This window comes from Ranitomeya variabilis, chromosome 2 (assembly GCF_051348905.1).
Source record: "Ranitomeya variabilis isolate aRanVar5 chromosome 2, aRanVar5.hap1, whole genome shotgun sequence".
NCBI classification, from domain to species: Eukaryota; Metazoa; Chordata; class Amphibia; order Anura; family Dendrobatidae; genus Ranitomeya; species Ranitomeya variabilis.
In genome coordinates, this window is record NC_135233.1 from 82,871,925 (window position 1) to 82,882,091 (window position 10,167).

The window sequence follows — 10,167 nt, forward strand, 5'->3', positions numbered from 1 at the left end:
ATATGTATTAAAATGAACATGCATTCTGTAATTATAAATAATATATTGATGACCTATCAGTGGAATAGATCGTCAATATCAGATCATCGATATATTGTGACCAGACAACTTCTTCAAATTGGAAGTAAACTAAATGATAGCTTTTCTGACTTACAGTTGAGGTTCAACTGGCTGAAAATATATACGGTAAATTATTTTATTATTGTTTCCTATTAAATCAAACATTTAAATATTTCACCACTGAGGTCAGAAACTGGACGCACTGCTAACATATTATCAGATTTCTGGATCCATTATTGTTGAAAAAAAAAGTTGGTTAAAAGTAAAAGTAAAGGCCCCGTCACACACAGCGACGCTGCAGCGATACAGACAACGATGCTGATCGCTGCAGCGTCGCTGTGTGGTCGCTGTGTGGTCGCTGGGGAGCTGTCACACAGACAGCTCTCTCCAGCGACCAACGATCAGGGGAACGACTTCGGCATCGTTGAAACTGTCTTCAACGATGCCGAAGTCCCCCTGCAGCACCCGGGTAACCAGGGTAAACATCGGGTTACTAAGCGCAGGGCCGCGCTTAGTAACCCGATGTTTACCCTGGTTACCAAAAAAAACAAACACTACATACTCACCATCTGATGTCCGTCAGGTCCCTTGCCGTCTGCTTCCTGCTCTGACTGAGCCGCCGTACAGTGAGAGCAGAGCGCAGCGGTGACGTCACTGCTGTGCTCTCACTTTACGGCGGCAGTCAGAGCAGGAAGCAGACGGCAAGGGACCTGACGGGCAACAGATGGTGAGTATGTAGTGTTTGTTTTTTTTTACATTTACGCTGGTAACCAGGGTGTAAACATCGGGTTACTAAGCGCGGCCCTGCGCTTAGTAACCCGATGTTTACCCTGGTTACCAGTGAAGACATCGCTGGATCGGTGTCACACACACCGATTCAGCGATGTCAGCGGGACCTCAACGACCAAAAAAAGGTCCAGGCCATTCCGACACGACCAGCGATCTCGCAGCAGGGGCCTGGTCGCTGGTACGTGTCACACATAGCGAGATCGCTACTGAGGTCGCTGTTGCGTCACAAAACTTGTGACTCAGCAGCGATCTCGCTATGTGAGACGGGGGCCTTTACCCAATGCTACTAAATTAAATTAAACACATGTTTGAATACCAGAAATATTTTTTTTCAAATAAGTCATTTTTATTACTTATTTATAGCTATTAATATATTTGTTGTTGTACCAAGAAATATGCAAACACTTAATATATATGAACTTTAACCAGCATTACTGCTCAGAAGACTATGCTTACAAAATTCAGGCACTTAGCTCACAAAATTGGCCAATACATGAGTAGCAATCAGCCATGATAAGTGTACCTTTCTTTCATGGGACGCTGACCCCTAATAAAAATATATACATACATGGTGTAATTTGTATACATGTTCTAATAAAGATTTGTCATCTATTAAGGTGAAAGATAAATTAAAAAAATGATTATAGTGTGCTAAAAAATTCATAGATATTGCACACTCCCATATACATATCTGAAAATATTGCTTTATGAATGTATAACTGATCTCTAAAAAAAGTAAGGACATAAGTATTTATGTTAAAGAAAGTTATGGTTGACAGAATTTGAGACAAGAACTAAAAAGCTTGAGCCTTAAAGAGAATCTGAAACCAGAATTTGACTCGTAATTTGTCTCAGTTAATGACCATCCATGAGCAGTGTAGACATAGTGATACTTGGCCTATATATAATATATCATCGTGGCCAAAGGCTAATAGTAATACTATTCGTAAATTTTACCTTAGAGTAAAGTCAGGTTTAATGTCCACGACGGATTCAGGTGCTGCGTCCATCCACCTTAAGTGTCTTTCACCCCCAGAAGAAGCCTGGCGAAACGCAGGATCTACTCACCCTCAAACTGTGATGTTATAGGTTATTCTGCAGTCCATTTTTTGTTGGCTTTATGATTACTTTGGATAGACATATGTTAATGATGCACATTTAAATAGCTTGGGGAGGGAAATCCTGCAGACAGATTTCCTTTAATAGGTTAAACTATATCTGATTGTTAAACTTGATTGCAATGTATAAACTATTATTTATGTATTTTTATATAATAAAATTGTATAGAACTATATAATATTGTTCTTTTATTTGCTGTTATTGAAAATAAAAAAGAGAAAAATGAATTAATAGAAAAAAGAATAATAATACAATAAATATGGAAATATAAAAAATGTTCTTTCTGAAAATTGTAGCACTTCTGTACAAATTTAATTTTGATTAAATAGATAGGGTTAAGTTGACTTAATTAAAACACTGTAGATCCCAACCTGTTATATGAGAATTGACCTTAGCAAAATAAACCATACCACATAAAAACAATGTTATCCGGCTAGAGAAAACTGTTATGTCCACAGAACAGCTGTGCAAATAGTTTACCTGATGGCATTGAGTATGCAAATAGACAGCAGGACATAATCAATGTACACAATGACCACTTTTGCTTTGTATGTTGGACCCATGAGAATTGTGAAATTCAGTAAAGAATAACAACGCACTTCTCAATTCTTTTATGGGGGAAGGAGGCTCTTCCTCAACTATTTTTACTGCCTGTCTTCTTATATCAAAAAGTGGACCCTTTGAAGGATTTCTGCTCTGTGTCACTTAAGCTACCTAGTCTCTGAGGCCACCGAGGTCAAGGCACTATCAGGAATAAGGTTTCTTAAGTGCAATGTGTGAGACACCATCTGACACTGTTTATAGATAGAACTAGTCTATTATTGACCAAAGGTAATAACTTAAAAGGATTTTCTTTTTTTAAAGTTTAGAAATCTTAACCATTATGGTGGAGCTGGAGGTAAGTTTATGTGAGAACTATGATGATTTAGCGATAATGAATGCTACAGTATTAGAGCTTCTGAGTTCTACAAAGCCATTACGAGGCAGCCATACAAGTCTATCAACTCTACTTTAGTTCCGTAATTTAGCAATATTTCATTGAGGCATACGTAAGTGGCATGCTTCATTATTTATAGTATTATATAACTATTTTCCCCTAGAATAATTGATTCTAATGGATAACATGATTCTTTACAGAAGCCTACAGTGGTTACAGTTTTGTAGTATGATGTAGAATCAGTTAATGTTTAGGACTAATCCAGAGTGGTAGGGGCTAAGCTGAAGGGACGGAGACCATTTCCTATCAGAAAAGCAGAAAAGGGCCCAGAGTAAGGGTACCGTCACACAGTGCCATTTTCATCGCTACGACGGTACGATTCGTGACGTTCTAGCGATATCGTTACGATATCGCTGTGTCTGACACGCTACTGCGATCAGACATCACACTGAGAATCGTGCGTCGTAGCAGATCGTTTGGAACTTTCTTTCGTCGCTTGATCACCCGCTGACATCGCTGGATCGTTGTGTGTGACACCGATCCAGCGATGTGTTCGCTTTTAACCAGGGTAAACATCGGGTAACTAAGCGCAGGGCCGCGCTTAGTAACCCGATGTTTACCCTGGTTACCAGCGTAAACGTAAAAAAAACAAACACTACATACTTACATTCTGGTGTCTGTCCTCCGGCGTCTCAGCTTCTCTGCACTGTGAGCGCCTGCCGGCCGGAAAGCGAGCACAGCGGTGACGTCACCGCTCTGCTTTCTGGCTATGGTGCTTACACAGTGCAGAGAAGCAGAACGCCGGGGGACAGACACCGGAATGTGAGTATGTACTGTTTTTTTTTTTTTACGTTTACGCTGGTAACCAGGGTAAACATCGGGTTACTAAGCGCGGTCCTGCACTTAGTTACCGGATGTTTACCCTGGTTACAAGCGAACGCATCGCTGGATCGCTGTCACACACAACGATCCAGCGATGTCAGCGGGTGATCAAGCGACGAAAGAAAGTTCCAAACGATCTGCTACGACGTACGATTCTCAGCGTGGTGTCTGATCGCAGTAGCGTGTCAGACACAGCGATATCGTAACGATATCGCTAGAACGTCACGAATCGTGCCGTCGTAGCGATGAAAATTTCACTGTGTGATGGTACCCTTAGTCTGTTTCAGTAGGCTCCACAAGCATGGGGAAGACTGCTGATTTGACAGATGTCCAGAAGGTAGTGATTGACACACTCCACAAGGAGGGTAAGTCACAAAAGGTCATTGCTAAAGAAGCTGGCTGTTCACAGAGTGCTGTATCCAAGCATATTAATGGAAAGTTGAATGAAAGGAAAAAGTGTGGTAGGTAAAAAGTGTTTTTTGAGTTGACGGATTCCCTTTAGATCTATTTAATGCTGCATGAAGTATTGCGACAGATCAGCTTTAATATAATCCTAGATAAAGACTAGGTGTGCTGTAGGCAGGCCATCGTTCTGATACGCTGCCATATTCCAGTATTATGCCCCTGTCTATATTTATCAAGATAGAAATTAAACGTCAGATACAAGATGCATATGGTGGCTTTAAGAAATGGTTTGTGGCGCTCAGCATGAGTACTATAACAAGCAGAAGCTGCCTCAGAGCCTTGTGCAGTGTAGGGGACTGTAATGTGTAAGTGTGGTCATGACTTTGCAGGGTCACGGTTACAATCACCACAACACGAAGGTCTGAGTGACTCACCATGAATTTCTTTGTCTTCTTATAGCTTTAGTCCATCAGTTTTACACTGCTCTGGTGGAATGATGAGACAGATTTTATGATAAAAGTGTCCAATCATATTTTACACATCATTGTCTAACCAGCCAAGATACCATATTGTTTGAATTCATTTACTTGTTGTTTTGATGTCTATAAATTTGAATTGAAAAAAAAATTTTGGGGGAAAAATAAAAAAATAAAATAAAAATGACACTCATTATGCATGGGAATAGCATAGGCTTGACAGGTTATAGCTACGCCCAGTATGACTTATTCCAGTCCCTGAATGGAGTACGTTTCTGGTGGAGCAAACCAGTAAACCGATGTGAGTTTTTCATTAAGCAGTGTATGCCTCTTAATAAATCAAAGGGAACCTGTCACGTAAAATAACGCTATTAACCTGCAGATATAGGGTTATTCTGTAAATTATTAGCATTCATGTGGCACTGAGAGCCCCTCTGTCAGGAGGAAATAAACTTTATTCCCCAGCAGCTTTTGGCTTTCAGTCATAAGGGTGGTGCTGGTGGTGGTGGAGGGGCAGCTGTGCTTAGTAACCCGATGTTTACCCTGGTTACCCGGGGACTTCGGCATCGCTCCAGCGCCGTGATTGCAAAGTGTGACCGCAGTCTACGACGCTGGAGCGATAATCATACGACGCTGCGACGTCACGGATCGTGCTGTCGTAGCGATGAAAATGGCACTGTGTGACGGTACCCTAAGTATAAAGAAGACCTAAGGTCTGATGTGAGCAGTGCTGTATGATGTGGGTGTCCTTAACAAGAGAGGAGACTGAGATAATGTAAAAGATAGTGAGATCCTAGCAGAAAGTGGGAGAGATGTGACAGAAGGAATAGAGTGATCCATCAAAGACAGGTTCCATTCCAAGATACCTAACAGAGTTTATAACTCGCAGAGGTAACGGGCCTAGATGGGACAGAGTATGTAAGACAAAGAGAGTTCCAGGGCATCAGAGACTGAGATAATAAAAAAAAGTTTTTGATTTTTTTTTCTATGCTTTTTATCAATATATAGAGGGTTTTTTATCCTTAAAATTCCATATATCTGCATAAGAATGCTTTTTTAGTATGCAAAATAATGGAGTTCCTACTTACCAATTAATGACATCACTAACTAATTAGCTTCCATAGCAGGAAAAAGGAAATAAAAAAACTCAGTTTTTTATTTTTAATGTTATCCATGATTAAGGCTTCCTATAGCTGAAACGCGTAGGATTGTTGTTCCTCAAGTTCACCCCTGTGGCTGCAACATGCTGCACTGTATCTTAATATGTATAAAATAAACTAAAAGTTTTAAATACATTCTACTGCCCATAGACGTTGGATTAATACACCTTTTTTTGCATAATCGATTATCTGCCTGGAGCCCAAAGGTAATCTGTGTGCAGGGGTGAATCCAGAAAGCAAGAGGGTGACCGATAAGGGGTGAGCTGAATTATTTTACTTTTGTTTTTCCAAGACTGAGATAATGAGTACTGGCCATACTGGCAATATAGTTTCCTAGAGGGGATGAAGGCGCGGAACTGTAGGTTGAGAACAGGACTCTTGCTACCTGTACTGTAATACTCAGCTGGGCTGTGGTGAAGTAAAGAGGAATGGTGGATATATAGGACACGTGAGGGTAGAGGAAGGGATCCGTGTGTGAAAAAATGTTCCGTATTATAAAGGAAAGGTTCACCAAGTTGTGTGCCTGCTATCTAATGTATATAATCCTCCCCAAGTTATCATTGAGTAAAAAGTTCATTTTTGACTGATGGTCTCCCTCATTGAACTGTCAAACATCTGGTCCTGGTCAACCCAAGTCATTGGTTACATGCGGCCTGCAGGGGCGTAGTGCCCCCACAGCACAAGTCCACTCATGGAGCCAGGACCCACTTTCATGTAACGTGTCGGGGAGCAAGCGATGAGTACCTCATCCACAGCTACCTCCCCACGCCATGTTACATTGCACCAGGACCACATCATTTTTGGATGTGGTTTTGCTACACTTCAGCCTCCTTAGCAGCCCAGTGAATTGGATTGCTTAAGCTAAGTCAGAACTGATGTCAAGTATAGATATAGCATGCAGCCATACACATCAGTCACATGCCCACGTACATGACCATTGGTCTGTTGGGTCCATGAAACGTTAGGCATCTTGAAAATTACAGTGCCTTGTACTGTATGCTGCATGTCATATTTTACAGGGACTCTATGTGCCAACAAATGCTCTGTTGGGTGTCTTATGTGGTGGTTAAGGTACCTTCACACGAAACGACTTTGTAACGATATCGCTAGCGATCCGTGACGTTGCAGCGTCCTCGCTAGCGATATCGTTTAGTTTGACATGCAGCAGCGATCAGGATCCTGCTGTGATGTCGCTGGTCGCTGAATAAAGTCCAGAACTTTATTTGGTCGTCCGATCGCCGTGTATCGTTGTGTTTGAAAGCAAAAGCAACGATACCAGCGATGTTTTACACTGGTAACCAGGGTAAACATCGGGTTACCAAGCGCAGGGCCGCGCTTAGTAACCCGATGTTTACCCTGGTTACCAGCGTAAAAGTAAAAAAAACAAACAGTACATACTCACCTGCGCGTCCCCCAGCGTCTGCTTCCTGACACTTACTGAGCGCCGGCCCTAAAGTGAAAGTGAAAGCACAAGCACAGAGGTGACGTCACCGCTGTGCTGTTAGGGCCGGAGCTCAGTAAGTGTCAGGAAGCAGATGCTGGGGGACGCGAATGTAAGTATGTACTGTTTGTTTTTTTTACTTTTACGCTGGTAACCAGGGTAAACATCGGGTTACTAAGCGCGGCCCTGCGCTTAGCAACCCGATGTTTACCCTGGTTACCCGGGGACCTCGGCATCGTTGGTCGCTGGAGAGCGGTCTGTGTGACAGCTCCCCAGCGATCAAACAGCGACGCAACCCCTGACCCTTGTTCTATGACTGGCGCTATGCCAACTGATTGCACATTCAACAGCTTCAATAGGAGGAAATTCAGCTTTTGGTGTTGCTCAAGTTTAGGAATTTAAAAAAATATCTCCAAGCAAAGAAAATGTAGAGGCATTCACCACAAGCATTTCTTATTACTTGACATGCAGCATTACATCAATGAATAGTAGGCAAAGAAGTCTATACAGTGATGGGCATTTTGTACGCTTCCTCTTGACCTCTGACCATTGAGTAATGGTTCCAGAAAGGAAAACCTGTGTAATAAAGCAAGGAGACATACATGTCATAGTAAGTTGTAATACAACATTGCATGAAGACACACACCTGAAAAGTCTAATAATTCTCCCTGAATGTACACTCAACCCAACCTTTGTGTTTATTCCATTGCCAAGAGAAGAATAAGCCACTGCCAGAGAGGTCTTTTTCCTGGGGTAACAAAAGGTTAGAAATGTTAAAAACCAGCAACTGTCACCAGGTTCTTGCACTCCCTTCCTTTTCTTTGAGCTGTGCATTATGTTTATATAGCTTCCCATTGCTGGGTGACCATAGCTGGGTCCCAGTCCTGCTCAACTCTTATTAACTTTGAGGACATTTGACCCATGGTAAGGTATTAATACTAGAGGTTAGGACCGTCCTGACTTGGCACACCTTGGCGCCATTGGGATGGCTTTTACATTGATCAAAAATAGTGTTTACTAAGTACCTTATGTTATTTACATGCACTGTTGCAGGTTTTGTCTGTTTAATGGCCAGGGTGAATATGCTCCTACACGTTGCATGAATAACAACTTATACTCCAGTTCATTTTTATTTTGGTTTTGCAAAAGGTTATATGTGTTAAAATCTAGCAACTGTCACCAGGTCATAAGTGTCTAGTTTTTACTATTATTTTACACCTGCTGCTGCCCTCAGTATTCGGGGCTTTCTTTTTCTCTAATCTACCATTCCAAAGATGCAGTCCTTTTTATCTGGCCTCACCAACCACCCAAGCTGCCGCCTCACCAACCACCTAAGCTGCCGCGTCACCAACCACCCGAGCTGCCGTGTCACCACAACTGTTGTGAATTTGCTTTTTGCTCCCTCTAGTGGTTACTAGTTTTTTGACTCTGGTTTTTCTGTCATTCCTTTTATCCGCACCTGGGTCGTTAGTTAGGGGTGTTGCTATATAAGCTCCCTGGACCTTCAGTTCAATGCCTGGCAACGTAGTTATCAGAGCTAGTCTGCTGTGCTCTTGTCTACTGATCCTGGTTCCAGTTATATCAGCTAAGTCTGCCTTTTGCTTTTTGCTATTTGTTTTGGTTTTGTATTTTTGTCCAGCTTGTTCCAAATCTATATCCTGACCTTTGCTGGAAGCTCTAGGGGGGCTGGTGTTCTCCCCCCGGACCGTTAGACAGTTCGGGGGTTCTTGAATTTCCAGTGTGGATTTTGATAGGGTTTTTGTTGACCATATAAGTTACCTTTCTTTATTCTGCTATCAGTAAGCGGGCCTCTCTGTGCTAAACCTGGTTCATTTCTGTGTTTGTCATTTCCTCTTACCTCACCGTCATTATTTGTGGGGGGCTTCTATCCAGCTTTGGGGTCCCCTTCTCTGGAGGCAAGAAAGGTCTTTGTTTTCCTCTACTAGGGGTAGCTAGATTCTCCGGCTGGCGCGTGTCATCTAGAATCAACGTAGGAATGATCCTCGGCTACTTCTAGTGTTGGCGTTAGGAGTAGATATATGGTCAACCCAGTTACCACTGCCCTATGAGCTGGATTTTTGTATTCTGCAGACTTCCACGTTCCTCTGAGACCCTCGCCATTGGGGTCATAACAGTTTGCCAGGCCAGTATTAAATGTTTAATGCATTGCAGAAGAGGGATTATAAGAAAGAAGATTCTGAGTTTTTTTTTTTTTCTCCTTCCCCTTTACCTCAGAGTGGCTATGCTTGCTGCAGACATGAATGTCCAGACCTTGATTACAAGTGTGGACCAGCTGGCTACTCGTGTGCAGGGCATACAAGACTATGTTATCAGAAATCCTAGGTCAGAACCTAAAATACCGATTCCTGAACTGTTTTCCGGAGACAGGTTTAAGTTTAGGAATTTCGTGAATAATTGTAAATTGTTTTTGTCCCTGAGACCCTGTTCATCAGGAGATTCTGCTCAGCAAGTAAAAATTGTTATTTCGTTCTTACGGGGCGACCCTCAGGATTGGGCTTTTTCGCTGGCGCCAGGAGATCCGGCATTGGCTGATCTTGATGCGTTTTTTCTGGCGCTCGGTTTACTTTATGAGGAACCCAATCTTGAGATTCAGGCAGAAAAGGCCTTGCTGTCTATGTCTCAGGGGCAGGACGAGGCTGAAGTGTATTGCCAAAAATTTCGGAAATGGTCCGTGCTGACACATTGGAACGAGTGTGCACTGGCCGCTAATTTTAGAAATGGCCTTTCTGAAGCCATTAAGAATATTATGGTGGGTTTTCCCATTCCCACAGGTCTGAATGATACTATGGCACTGGCTATTCAAATTGACCGGCGGTTGCGGGAGCGCAAAACCGCAAATTCCCTCATGGTGTTGTCTGAACAGACACCTAATTCGGT